The sequence below is a fragment of the Balaenoptera musculus genome, chromosome 3 (genome assembly GCF_009873245.2).
Source record: "Balaenoptera musculus isolate JJ_BM4_2016_0621 chromosome 3, mBalMus1.pri.v3, whole genome shotgun sequence".
Taxonomy (NCBI): Eukaryota; Metazoa; Chordata; class Mammalia; order Artiodactyla; family Balaenopteridae; genus Balaenoptera; species Balaenoptera musculus.
In genome coordinates this window covers 115433466-115448967 of record NC_045787.1, presented here as the reverse complement: position 1 = coordinate 115448967, position 15502 = coordinate 115433466, and the positions used below count along the sequence as shown (strand labels likewise).

At 37.6% G+C, this 15502-nt stretch overlaps 1 protein-coding gene across 1 annotated transcript in view; it reads right to left on the bottom strand.

The window, feature by feature from the left end:
• The window catches only part of PAIP2 (poly(A) binding protein interacting protein 2), a 20488-nt gene extending 4986 nt beyond the window's left edge, over positions 1-15502 (bottom strand). The window contains exon 1 of the mRNA XM_036846657.1: positions 15352-15502. The gene's annotated coding sequence lies outside the window, so the exon portion shown is untranslated. The remainder of the gene's footprint in view (positions 1-15351) is intronic.

Sequence of the window (15502 nt, the reverse complement as noted above, 5' to 3'; positions counted from 1 at the left end):
CAGTAAACAAAGGCAATCAATTGCTTAAATGGAATCCCCAAACCATCCAATTTTTGTTTTAATTGGATATTCTGTGCTTTATAAAACAAGCATGGTTTGGAAGACTTAAGTCATCAAGAGACTTTATGAAAAGCAAATTCTACTTTTTAAAATTGTTATTAAAAAGCCCAGAGACTGGAAGTGAAAACTAACAAACTTTTAATAACTCCTAGTTCCTTAGTCGCGAGGTATAGCTCTGGCTCTCTCGACTTCATAGCCCATTCTCTATTTGCTTTATCTTTGGGTCCATGTTGAGTTCCTCCATGTCTGGATTTTCCCACTGTACAGTAAGTATCAGGCATCTAATCTCATACAGTAGATCTGGTTTCTTATACTCTACTTAATAGGTGATAACATGATCTAACCTAGCTGATATGTTGCAGGCTAAAAGTTCGAAGCATAAAGTTTCAGATTCTACAATAGTCTACCAATTCACTGACTCTGAAATTGCTAAAAAATGGGTTTACATAAAGCAAGAGTCACTTGTACATAAATCCAAACATTAGTGTGGCTTGTGCCAAAGGAAGGAAATAGCATACCTAATAGAGTTTAAAAAAAAAGAAAACTTCTTCAGGCCTTCTTACTCAAACTTATAATCAAATAAAATACTAAAACTAAAATCTCCTACTAGAAATAGTTTTTTTCTTTGGGTAAGGTTCAGGGAAAGACTTGCTCTATGTATGTTGCCTGGCCCTTTACATTCATTTTATGGACTTATCCTTAGGAAGACCTAAGTATAATAAAACTTATAGCTGTTCATATAACATGAATTTAGTCTCTAAGCTGTGGTAGGGGGTCCTATCCTGGCACACATATGCATTTCCCCCAAGACTGAATACTAATGACAACAGTCATCATGGTGGTAGCATTTTCAATTGTTAGTAAGTCCTGAATTAAAAATTACTGAGAACGTCTGCCTTACTTATTCACTGTTGTATGTATATGAAAGAAAGGCAGAGACAGAGATTTATGTGCTAGGCTGTGGGTAGAAAGAAAACCCACATGATGTGGGTTAAGAAAGTGAAGCACCAAAAAAAAAAAAAAAAAAAGTGAAGCACTGTGAAAGCACTGTGAAAGCAGACATGACAGAAAACAGATGATGGATATCTTTGATATTTTTATTTATTATTAATCTTGGATTAAATAAACCCCCTTATTTTGATAACAAGTTTCGACTAGAGAGCAATCAGTTCCTCTAAAGAAAATTACTCATTCTTATATGTCAAGGCTACCAAACATTTATATGCTCATCTTTAAACAAATTACGTTTTAGATTAGACTCAAATATTATGAAAAGCAGGGGGTCAATTCTGCTTTGCAACTGGATGGAACTTTGTTTACTCTGCATATGAACTGATCATTAAACTATGTTCAAAGACACCCCAATTTATAACAGCTTAACATTATTATTTTCCCAACCTGTGTCCTATCCCAACTCGTACCCATTAAATCCTACATTTCAGAAGACCACAATATTAATAAGTGACTTATATCTTTAGTTAAAAACAGCAAATAAAAATCATGTTTAGCACAGAGTACAGGATATTCAAGTAGAATTGAACAGTTAAGTAGCAATTATACGTGTGAGACATGTACTAGAAATACTAACTTGTGTTTGAATGTGCTTCAGGTGACTGAAGTATTATCTATATGTAAATGCAATTTTTTTAAAAGAAAAAAGTGTTCTCCATACATTTCACGAGCATAACAATGAAACAATGAAAAATCTGCATCAGCAAATTCTATAGTCTGAGAATCTCAAGGGACTCCCTCCCTCCTTGTTTGATGCCAACCAGTAACAAATAAAATATAAATAGTGCTTAGCCTAAAGGGCCCAATCCCTGCATTTGACATGTCTCTAGGTCAGCTTTATGCCAATTATCACCTCATCAAACAACCCGTGGCTTTGGTATAGATCCCAGTGAAAGAGTCTATGAAGGACAGTAAATGAAATTTCGCTGTCAAGTAATATTTGGGAAACAAATCATAATTGGAACCAGTAAAAATCAACTGGAGCCTGGGCACTAATCTTACACCTTAAGATAGATGAGGAAGGAACAACTGCTGACCAGATTTCTGATACAGCTAGCCAAGTGAAAAGCCAGAGGGGTAAGGATCATTTACTTTCAGAACGTTGACAGACCTACAATTACTGAGTACAAGGTGTTCTAATATAAGGTATTGTATCAGATTTTAAATTTTCTTCTATGACCTGTTCTTGATCCTTCTTAGACCACACTCTTTAGATTGTGTCGTGTGTTTTGCTATTTTAAAAAATGAGTATATAGTTCAAATACCATAAAATTTACAATTTTAAATTGGCATTTGTCAAAAGCAGTTAAATGCAAATGTAGTAGCCAATGCCTGCAAAGAATAACAGTTGGGGCAAAAAGCTTGGGAGGAAAGGCTGGTGAAGGAGATGCTTTGGGAATAAAGGCTTTGAAAAGCTCCTGCATATTCTGGGAAACCTAAAAGGCCATGGGCATGCCCAGTGCTGGCAGCACGCTCAGAAAAGACCTAACAAGGCCCTACACTTTTCAGGCTTCAGGCGCTGCACATAAGAAAGAGCTGTAAACTGCCGGAGTGTTAAAGGTGTACCTCAACATACACAAAAGCCCATCTGCCAAGACTGGGAGAGTTTTATTTTTTGCTTAGGGGTATTAAAGGACATCTCTTGAAAATAACTAGCTGGGACTTCCCTGGTGGCGCAGTGGTTAAGAATCTGCCTGCCAATGCAGGGGACACGGGTTTGATCCCTGGTCTGGGAAGATCCCACATGCCGTGGAGCAACTAAGCGGTCCACCACAACTACTGAGCCTGTGCTCTAGAGCCTGCAAGCCACAACTACTGAAGCCCACACACCTAGAGCCTGTGCTCCACAACAAGAGAAGCCACCGCAATGAGAAGTCCGCGCACCGCAATGAAGAGTAGCCCCCGCTCGCTGCAACTAGAGAAAGCCTGCGTGCAGCAACGAAGATCCAACGCAGCCAAAACTAAATTAATTAAAAATAAATAAATTTCAAAAAGAAAAGAAAAGAACTAGCTGACAACTAAGCTAATGGGACAGACTTCAATGGCCACACAAAAAATAATACAAGCTTTTACAAAATTATTTCAGAAAGGTCACTAAAACAACAGAACAAGCAGAACAACCACCCTGGGGAGAGGGGAGAATATGATTTCCAGAGTTGCCATATAATAGTCACAATGTTCAGTTTTCAACAAAAATTATGAGGCATGCAAAAAAATAAGATAGTATGGCCTATAAACAGGAAAAAAAGAAATTAATAGGAAGTGTCCCTGAGGAAGCCCAGACATTAGGCTTATTAGGCAAAGACTTTTTTTTTTTTTTTTTTTTTATATTTTGGTATTCCATTTGGTCCACTTTTTTTTTTTTAATTTCTTATTTTATTTTATTTATTTATGGCTGTGTTGGGTTAGGCAAAGACTTTTAAATCAGGTGTTTTAAATGTCCAGAGAGCCAAAGGAAACCACGTACAAAGAACTAAAGGAAACCATAAAAATAGCAAATATCATCATCAAATAGCAAATATCAATAGAGATAAATTAAAAAAAGAAGCCAAGTAGAAATTCTGGAGATGAAAAGTACAATAAGTGAAAATTCTACTTGAGGGTTTATAGCAGATTTGAGCAGGGAAATAATCTCAGTTGACTTACCAAGTTTGGTAAGTCAACTGAGATTATTCAGTCTGAGAAACAGAAAGAGAAAATAATGAAGAAAAATGAACAGAACCTCAGAGACCAGTAGGACACCACTACATGTACCAACATATGCATAATGGGAGTCCCAGAAGGAGAAGAGAAAGAGTATTTGAAGAAATAATGGCCCCAAACTCCTCCAACTTGATGAAATCTATGTTAGTCTACACATCCAAGAAGCTCAACAAACTCCAAGCAGGATAAACTCAAAGCAATCCACACCAAGACACACTGTAATCAAGTTATTGAAAGTCAAAGAGAGCATCTTCAAAATAAGATTAATAGCTGATTTCACATCAGAAACCAGAGGCCAGAAGGCAGTAGGAAAACATATACAAAGTGACTTAAAAAAAAAACTAAGACATTCCCAGATAAGTAAAAAAGTGAGAGCTTATTCATCACCAATAGACCTGTCCTATAGGAAAAGCTAAAGTGAGTCCTTCACGTTGAAACAAAAGAATACTAGCATTAGCTTGAATTCATCCAAAGAAATAAACAACCATGGTAACTACATAGGTAAATACAAAAGTCACTAATAATGTATTTTTTGCTTTATAACTCTTTTTCTCTATATGGAACTAAATTGTTTTTAGTTCATACTTGTTACAAACTAAGATGTTAGTTGTAATTCCCAGGGTAACCACTAGGAAAACCACCAAAAAAATATATAGTGAAAGGTGTATTGCTGGGGTGTATCATCATCCCATTCAGAGGCAGCCCAAAAGAAGCAGCTTCAAGACTCCAAGAGTCAATGAGCTCAAATTTATATATATTAGTCTCTTGTGGCTGAGAAAAAGTTTTTCTCTAGAACAAAACAAACCAAAACTAAAAGAGGAACTACTGGAAATACAACAGAAGCACCTAATTTGCTTGAGTGATGTCTGAGGGCACAATGTAGATAATAACTCGACAAATACATTAAAAAAAAAAAATCTGGTAATTAAACCATACCAATCTGTTGCTATCTTATCTTTGTTCATGCTTCAATCCAAACCACTTTAAAACTGGCAGAAATGAAGTGAGAAAGCCAATAATTTCCCCCCAATTTTTTAATGTTCATATTTACTTCAAATAATGTTTATTATGCTTTAAAATCCTAAAATTATCAGAAAATGTAATTCAAATAATTTTTTAGCCTTACTCTCATAAAAGGATTTTTAAAATAACACAGTAATACTAACTCAGAACAAACTATATTGAATTACTAATATTAAATATCTAGTAGTTGTTAGAGTACATATAGTTAAGATTTTCCTAAACAAAAATTACAAAATAGTAAAACAGCAATGTATCATCTTACAGTGTTTTCAATAATCATTTAAAAAATTTTGTACATAGTTAGGAAATTTTGTTGGAAAAGGAAGCATTAAAGTGAAAGAAATGTACATATACAAAGTACACCCTACTTAAGTTAGGGCTTCCCTGGTGGCGCAGTGGTTAAGAATCTGCCTGCCAATGCAGGGGACACGGGTTTGAGCCCTGGCCCAGGAGGATCCCACATGCCACGGAGCAACTAAGCCCATGTGCCACAACTACTGAGCCTGCGCACCTAGAGCCCATGCTCTGCAACAAGAGAAGCCATGACAATAAGCGGTGCACCGCAACGAAGAGGAGCCCCCACTCGCCACAACTAGAGAAAGCCCGCGCACAGCAACGAAGACCCAACACAGCCAAAAAAAAAAAAAAAAGAATTTAAATGTACAAAACAGGTCCTATGTGTATGTAAGTTTTTTCCTTTTGATCTCCAATCCTACTCAGAGGTAATCAATGTTAACAGCTTAGTATGTATCTTTTCATATCTCTTTGCTTATAAAAACACACATAAAGGATTTATATATTTTACAGAATCATGCTAAATATATTACATGAAATATCCTTACTAGTCAACATGTAGAAGTACACTTTACTTTTTAATTGATACAGCACCAATTACTCAACAATTCCCCCTTTGATGCATTTACATTTCCAGTTTTCTCATTACAAACAATCGTGCTTTGATCACCCTTGTACACATATCCTTTTCTATTTGAGCTTTCTGTGGGATACATTCTGGTAAGTGGGAATAACTGGGTCAAAGGCCGTGTGCACTTGTAGCTTTAAGAGAAGACAGATTATTTGCCAAAAATATTATGGTAATGTACATTCCTATAATACACTGAGTGCTCCCATTTCTCTGCATCCTCAACAGTTCTCTATATAAGCAACATAGCATTTTACTTTTGCAAACAGATGGGCTTAAAAAGAATGTTTTCCTCTACAGCTCCTGGGATATGCTTATCTTGCTTAGTAAGTCTTTTCCTACGTTGAGGTTATATTTCCTTTATTTTCTCTCAGTATTTTTATAGTTTCTTTTTTTTACATTTAAATCTTTAACTCGTGTGAGCATTTCTTTGAGTATGATGTGAAAGATCTATATTTTTCCATATGAACACATCATTCATCATTATTTAATGAAAGCTTGTTCCTGATGTTAATCATAATCAAATTCCCACTTACACGGTTTCTAGATTCTTTGTTCCATGATGGTGTATTGTATGTATACTGTTTTATCCCCAACTTTTATTTTGAAGAATTTTAGACTTACAAAAAAGTCATAATAATAGTACAGTGAACATTTGTACCTTTCATCTAGATTCATCAACTGTTAACATTTTGCCACAGTTGTTTTCTCTATACAATTTTTTTGCTTAACCATCGGATAAGTTGCAGACATTATGACCTTTCATCCTCAAATATTTCAGCACAGTATTTTACTCTTTTGATTACAGGAGCCTTTCAGTAAGTTTAAATACGTAGTAGCACAACTCCCTTCTCAACTTTCTTTGGGGGGGAAATCTTGCACTTTTATTCTTCATACGAACTTTAGAATAATTTTTCCATAAGAGTCTGACTGGAATTTTATTAAAAATTTGCAGCTTAATCAGGATCATGTTTTTATATTAAGCCTTCTGGCCAGGAAGATGGTACATCCGTTTACTTGGAACTGTTTTAATTCCTTAGAACATAAATGAATCAGGACTTCATTTTACCAATAATTGTGGGCTAGATTATTTGGACCAGTCTTTCCATTGAAAACTGAAAGTGTTGGATGCCATAGTCTTAAAGAAACACTTAAAAGCACTAAAGTGTTGAAGAGTAAGTAAAGTGGGAATTCAGAGAGCAAAGTGGAACTTTTAAACACTGAAGCTGCCTTCGCACTGAGGACTTTTGCCCATTAGCCTTCTTTGGGTTGACCTTGGATGCTTCATGGGGCAAAAGGCATAAAGGTCAAGGTGGAAAACTGAAGAAAAGATCCTCCCCACTCTAAGCTGGGACCCTAAAGGGCTATAGGCTCAGGGTAAGGGTGAACCAAAAGCAACTCCCACTCCCCACCAAGCAAATCAAAAGGAAAAGGTGGAAAGGAACACAGACACTGTGACTGTGGTTGGTCCTCCTGTGGATAAGAGGAATAAATTCATCACCTGGGAGGTCCAGAACATCCCAAGTCATGAAATGAGTATGAAGTGGTCCTGACTTGGTAGTGTCCCTAGTGCCACTGCCTGGCAAAAGCAAATGTAAAACTCCTTGGGAGGAAGCCATTTTCATGCTAGGCCTTAAGGACCTCCAAAAATGATTTCTCAAGGCCAATGAAGAGTTCAAAATGAAAGATAACTAAATCTGGAAGGAAAAAGCAAGATACAACACGCAAGAATCAGTGCAATTTATAGAAAGCATAACCAGACCCATGTGGCAGATGACAAAAATGATCATTACATATCAAGCTTGAAAATATCCTCAGAAAACAGTAAAATATAAAAAGTGCATAGTAGATTTGGAAAAGAGCCAAATTAAACTTCTAGATATACAGAAATCACAACATAAACAAAAATGTAATAAGTCTGGCAGCAGATTTGATACAATAGAATTGGAAAACAAAAGAAAGTATCCAGAAAACAGCAAAAAGATAAAAAGATAGAACATACAAAAGAGTGTTCAAACAATGTAGAGGGCAGAGTGACAACTATCAAATTCCTGAAGAAGAAAAGAAGAAACATAGGGCAGAGGCAGGATATGAATATTGCATATTTGATGAAAGCAATCAACCAACATGTTTAAGGAGCCCAAGAATCTCAAAGTAAGATAAATAAAAAGCAAGATATATTATACATTATAGTCAAACTGCAGAGTATCAAAGAGAATTCTAAAACCCAAAAAGACATTATTTTCAAAAAAGAATGAGAAAAACCAGCTGCTTTTCAACAATAATAATGAAAAGCAAAAGACCACACTGAAAGAAAATAACTGCAAACCCAGACTACTAGAACTGTACAGAAAAGTTTTCAAACAAATGAACTAGAAACTTCCCATCCTTATATTAAGGAATCATTTGAATAACAAGAATTATGGGATCCCTGAAGACAAATGAATCTAAAGTTATAAGGGCTTGGTACTTTTTAAACTAGTATATTATTAACAACCTTTAATTTTGTTTTTCTTGTTTTGTCTATTCAGGTTTTCTACCTCTCTGGTTAACTATGGTAATTTTTATTTCACTAAAATTTTATTTCTCCATAATTTCAATTTTGTTATAATAGAAACTATCTAATTTCTCCTATTTCATAGCTAATTTGACTATGTTCCTCTTTTCCTCGATTAGGCCTACCAGGGATTTATCGTAGGAAAAAAGAATTCCAACTTTGCAATTTGCAGAACAGCAAGTGTAATAAACTCTTCATATATATAAAAGAAGGGTGTGTGTGTTCACAATTTGCAAATGCATAGAATCTCTACAAAGACAGAAAACAAACTGAGAAGCAAATTGTATCTGATAAGGGAACTGTACTTAGAATATATAAAGAACTATTACAACTCAATAATAAAAGGACAACCAACCAATCTAAGATTTTTTTTGACATGGACCATTTTTAAAAGTCTTTATTGAATTTGTTACAATATCGCTTCTGTTCTATGTTTTGGTTTTTTGGCCGAGAGGCATGTGGGATCTTAGCTCCCTAACCAGGGATCGAACTAGCCCCCCGCCCCCGCCCCCGCCCCCGCCCACGGAAGGCGAAGTCCTAAGCACTGGACCGCCAGGGAAGTCCCTAAACAACCAATTTAAAAATGCGCAAAGGATCTGAATAGACAGTTCTCCAAAGGCCAATAAACACATGAAAAGATGCTCAACATCCTTAACCATCAGGGAAAATGCAAATCAAAACCACGAGATACCACTTTATATTAGTGAAAATGTGGAGAAATGGAATGCTCATTCACTGCCAGTGGGAATGTTAAAATGGTGCAGCTGCTCTGGAAAACAGTCTGGCAGTTCCCCAAAAGATTAAACACGGAATTACCTTATAACTCAGCAATTCCACTCCTAGGTATATACCCAAGAGAAATAAAAATATGTCTACATAAAAACTTATACACACAAATGTTCATAGCAGTAATTTCTTAATTCTTATTAAGTAATTCTTAATAGCCAAAAAGTGGATACAACACAACCCGAAGGTCCACCAGCTGATAAATGGATGAATACTGAAAATATGCTAAATGAAAGAAGCTAGTCACCAAGGAACACATATTGTATGACAGATGATGGGTACAAGATTTCTTTTTGGGGTAATGAAAATGTTCTAAAATTGACTGTGGTGATCGATGCACAACTCTGGCAATATACTAAAAACTACTCTACTATACACTTCAAACGGATGAATTGCATGGTATGTGAACTATAGCTCAGTAAGAGCTGCTAAAAACAAAACTGAAAATACTGGTTACCTACAGGGAGGAGAACTAGACGGCTAAGGATATTTTTTGTATCTATTTTTGGGAATGGATTACCTATTTAAAAATTCAACTTTAGGGCTTCCCTGGTGGCGCAGTGGTTGAGAGTCTGCCTGTCAATGCAGGGGACACGGGTTCGAGCCCTGGTCTGGGAAGATCCCACATGCCACGGAGCAGCTGGGCCCGTGAGCCGCAATTGCTGAGCCTGCGCGTCTGGAGCCTGTGCTCCGCAACAAGAGAGGCCGCGATAGCGAGAGGCCCGCGCACCGCGATGAAGAGTGGCCCCCGCTTGCCACAACTAGAGAAAGCCCTTGCACAGAAATGAAGACCTAACACAGCCATAAATAAATTAATTAATTAATTTAAAAAAAATTCAACTTTAATAAACAAAACTCCTGCTTTTGGTTTTATTGATCTTTTCTACTTATTTTTTATTTTATTAATTTTACTTTTCTCACATTATTTTTCCCTTCCTTTTTACATAACTTCAATTTGTTGCTCTTTGTTTTTCAAGTTGACAAATGTTTATTTTCAACCTTTCACAAATAAAAATTTTATATCTATGAATTTTCCCTAGAAATTTTAATATAGAATACAGTTACCAACTTTAGGTAACTACAAATTATTTTATTTATAATAAGCCAGAGATTATTCAGAAGAATGTTCTTAATTTCCAAGTGGTTAAGGTTCTTTTGGTTACCTTTTGATGCCTGATTTCTAGTTTTATTATGTTATAAAATGCAGCCAGAAAACCTTCACTTTTGGGAATTTATTACAGTTTTGTTTGTAGACAACTAATGATTTTTGTAAAATGTTCCTTGGGCCTAAAGAGAAAAATGTGTGACTTCCATGTCTTTTCTTTTTTTTTTTTCAATTTTTAAAATTGAAGTATAGTTGATTTACAACGTTGTACCAATCTCTGCTGTACAGCAAAGTGACTCAGTTCACATATACACATTCTTTTTTTTACATTCTTTTCCATTATGGTTTATCACAGATATTGAATACAGTTCCCTGTGCTATACATTACGACCTTGTTGTTGTGATTTCTATTTCTTACATAAAAAATGATGCGTATATATTAGGCTGATCTTTTTTTCCTTTTTTTAAAACTTTACCTGTTAAATTCTGAAAGTGATATATTCAAGTCCTCTACTATAACAGCTAGATTACTTGACCCAGCCTGAGGATCTGTCTCACAGGGAATTAACATTTTTGGTAACTGATGCTTCGTATTGTCTTTCATCGTAACTTCACATTTAGCTTTCTTATAGTTTCTTTTTACATTCTATTCCTGTAATGTTTACTTTCCTATTTTAAGCAGATTTTTAAAAAAATACTTGATTTATTTTCTGTAACTTACAAACTACTGTGGAATTTCAGTTGGTTTTTTTCCCCCAGTTTTGAGATATAACTGACATACAGCACTGTATAAGTTTAAGGTGTACAGCACAATGATTTGACTTATATCTATTGTGAAATTAGTTTGAACAGTTTCCTATCAATTAAAAAAATACTCTATACACCCTCAAACCAACTCAAGACATTTAGAATGCTTTACCTTCTTCAATATATCCAACCCAATCCCTGCTCCCAGACAAAGCAAGACCTTTAGAATGATTTTACTTACCCACTTCCTCTCCCCACCCCATATCCTGAGTTTTGTAGAAATAATTTAGCACTGTTAGATCTATGCTATTAGGTTTTCCCTTAGATTATATATATAAAGAATCACTTTCCCCTAACTTGACATCTTTGTTTTGCCTTAATATTTCTTCAAAAGGTTACCTGGGGATATAAATTTCTAAGCTACTTCATGTCTGAAACTGTCTTTTGCTTTCATATTTGAACAGTAATATTAAGTGGGACAGATTTAGACTTGTCCTTTCTATCAATAACCTACAAATATTCCAACTTTCAGTATTGTAGAAAATGAATTTTCTTTCTTTTGTAAACATGCTGTTTACATCACGCCTAATATGAGAGCCTAACACCTAAATTCAGAGATTTTGCCAGATTCTGGTTAGATGAGAGCTGTTTTTTCTGATGCCTGGCACTTTAAATCTACAAACTCTTTACTTCAGCTGTTTGTTCCCTTCTGAAATGCCTCTTACACATACTGGTTTCCAGCAGTGTCCATCCTTTCATAGTCCCTACAAAATTTTAAAATATGGAAATCTTTTAAATTTTAGAAAGTCTCCCCCTACTTAAGAATTCTCATTGAACACTTCATGATATATGTAAATCAAATCATTATACTGTATACCTTAAACTTATACAGTGCTATATTTCAATTATATCTCAATAAAACTGGAATAAAAAAATTAAAACATTAACTCTTCAAAAAAAAAATTCTCATTAAAATTCAAACAGGATTCTCTTTCCGCTTCTTTCATTAAACTGACTCCACAGGGAATTCCCTGGTGATCCAGTGGTTAGGATTCCGGGGTTCCACTGCTGGGGGCCTGGGTTTGATCCCTGGTCAGGGAACTAAGATCCCGTGGCATGGCCAAAAAAACCCAAACCCCAAAAAAATCAAAAAACTGACCCCACAGACATAACACCTTTTCTTATTCCACTGGACTCTACTTTGAACTACAGTAGACTCCTTAACCTTATTTGTACACATATATATTGTATACGTATGTATTTTAGTTAGAGAAGATAAAGAAATTTCTGCATCAGCCTCTGTATTTAATTCAGAAGTCTGTGAGCAGCGCTGAATATTTTGTTTTAATGTTTGGCAGTATAAAGGAATGATTAAAAGCATGGGCTCTGGGATTTCCCTGCTGGTGCAGTAGTTAACAATCCACCTGCCAATGCAGGGGACACGGGGTTCAATCACTGGTCCAGGAAGATCCCACATGCCTCACAGCAACTAAGCCCGTGCGCCACAACTACTGAGCCTGCGGTCTAGAGCCTGCGTGCCACAACTACTGCGCCCGCGTACCTAGAGCCCATGCTCTGCAACAAAAGAAGCCACTGCAATGAGAAGCCTGCGCACCACAACGGAAGAGTAGTCCCCTCTCGCCGCAACTAGAGAAAGCCCGCGCGCAGCAACGAAGACCCAACGCAACCAAAAATAAACAAATAAAAATAAAATTAAAAATTAAAAAAACAAAAAAGGGGCTCTGGAACCAGGCTACCTTTCTAGCTATGTGACGATGGGCAAGTTATTTAACCTCTCTGTGTTTCAGGTTCCCCATCTGTACCTAGGCAGACAGCCTGGCACATAATAGTATTATTAAACACTTAGAGCAAATATAAATTTGTATAAATAAAAATAATAGGTCCAAACATCTGTAGGAGTGAAACAATGTCACAGAAAAGTCCCAAAGAGTGTAACCCTAATCTCAACGGTAGTGTAACCAGGGTGATCAGGTCAGAGTAAGGATGGCTCAACACTGCCGATAAATAAAAGCTCAAAGCACATCAGAAATACCATCCTTATTTATAAAAACTGATACAAAAAATAAAAAGCAAAGGCAATTCAAATAAACCCACACTATCCAATGTGGTAGCCACCAGGTTCATGTGGCTATTTAAATTTAATTTTAATTCAATACAATTAAAATTTTAGTTCTTCAGTTGCACTTGCTACATTTCAGGTGCTCAATAGACATGTGCTTAGTAGCTATCTTACTGGACAGCACCACTCTAAATGATGAGGACATTAAGAAAAAAGATTGAGTTATTGGAACTGAACCTCAGGCTGTAACATATACAAACTATTAATGTATCTGTGCAACAGGGTGATCCAGATCACAAAGACAACAACCTTGGACAACTTTAACCTTGCACTGGATTCAAGTCCCAGATATGCCACTAACCACCTAGAGGACCTTGGATATGCTACTAAATCCCAGGCAACACACTATAGTGGTTAAGAGCACATAATCTCTGGAGTATTTGGATTTGAATTCCAGCTTTTATTAGCTATGTAACATTGGGCAAGTTACTTCACATTTCTCATTTATAATCTTCATTTTACAGTGGTACTTACTGCCTACAGACATTAAAGATTAAACACTTCTAAAAGCACTTCGAACAATGCCTGGCATTACTAAGTGCTATGGAAATATGTGCCTAATAATCTCTCAAGTTTCTATTTTCCCGATTTCAAAATGGGCAGGATAAAACTTACTCTGCCCAGGGCTTCCCTGGTGGCACAGTGGTTAAGAATCCTCCTGCCAATGCAGGGGACAGGGATTCAAGCCCTGGTCCGGGAACATCCCACATGCTGCGAAGCAACTAAGCCCGTGAGCCACAACTACTGAGCCTGCACAGCGCAACAAAGAGTAGCCTCCACTCGTGGCAACTAGAGAAAGTCCGCGCACAGCAACGAAGACCCAACACAGCCAAAAATAAATAAATAAATATTTAAAAATTTGTATTAAAAAAAACTCACCCTGCCTATTTCACAGGTTAATAATAAATATGAAACTCACTTAGCTCCCATCCCTGAAAGAAACAGATAAGGAGGCTATACTTTTGGGAGAGTTACCTTTTTATCATAGACACTTATTTGTGAGAAAAAATTAAGTTCTGTTCAAGTTCACAATTAACAAGTAATATAAACAGACTAATTTGCCCCAAATATCCTCTCACAAACCGGAAACAGAAGCACAAAACAGCAAACACTGGGAATCTCATTAAAAACCCTGAGAGACCCTTATTTGCAAACATAACCTGCAGCCCACGAAATTTCAAAGGCAGACCAACACCCGACCAACTGCTCAAAGGCAAATTGTGACAAATTATGCTATCAGGTTAACAAGATTAGCCAGCACATGCAAAATGGGAATTTGTCTTCTGTTGAAATGTCAAAAGCTGTCAGCTGTTAGACCTCATCCCACGGCACACTGGAAGCCAAATTCTTTCTAGAGTTTGCGGTTTCTGTGAGATGATGGGGTTGCAAAATCAAGGAAAATAAGACAACAAAAGGAAGCAGAAAAGGCCACCTTTTGCAGTTACTAGAGAATACCATTGCTGACTGCTTCAACAAATGTTTTGAAACAAACAACTTTACCACAAGCCATATATTTTTGATGGTGGGAGAGAATAAGCACAGTAGTAGAAATTAAAAAGTAAGGTAACCAAAATCAAAAGAATGTGAATTGGATGGGTTCATCTGGTTCAAAACAGTCCTGGAGTAGGAACTGCCAGTACTCCAAAGGCCCTCCTATCCCGAGCACGGAATACAATGTAACTAAAAATAAGGGGCAGGGGAAGGCGAAGAAACCGGAGAAAGGGGATCATCACAAAGGTACAGGCTCGTGGACGGTTACAGAATGCTCCCCTAGGACGCTCGCCAGCCCGCCAGTCCCTCCGCCCCTTTCTCTTCCCCCACCCAGGCTTCTGGAGGAGCGCGCAAGCGCAGCAAGTACGGGCTGCGCGTGGCGACGCGCAGGCGTAAAGTGAGGAGAAACAATGAGCTTTGTTGCCGAGGCGGCAGTGGGGGGCAGGGGAAAAGGGTATCGGAGGGTGGGTGAAGCGATTGGAGGGAGGGGCGGCACGCGAGAAAGTGCTATCCCGGCAACCCTCGCGCGCCACCGAGGACCCGGATAGAGAGCTACGAGATCCAAACCATAATAATGACAATGAGAAAAAAGCGACGGCCATTTCTCAGAGAAGAAAGAGACTAAGTCGGTCCAAGATCATCCCTCAGACTCGGCTGGAAGAGGCAAGGAACAATGGGGGCCATACAGGCTTGGTGGCCAACAACCCAGGGGACCCTCTAGGCCCCTCAGCCGTCGCCGAGGTGCTGCCCCTCGACCGCCGGGCCGCCGCACCCTTCTCGCCGCTCCGCCCGAGAGAACCCCTCACCCAGTGCACGGCAGCGGGGACGGCAGCCAACGAATCCGGTCGGCCTCCGCGGATCTCCACAGGCAGCGCCGCTACCCCGCTCGACGCGCGCTTCGCCCGCCGCCTCCCTTCTCCAGTCCAAACAAACACCCCAGCCCGGAAGTGACTTCAC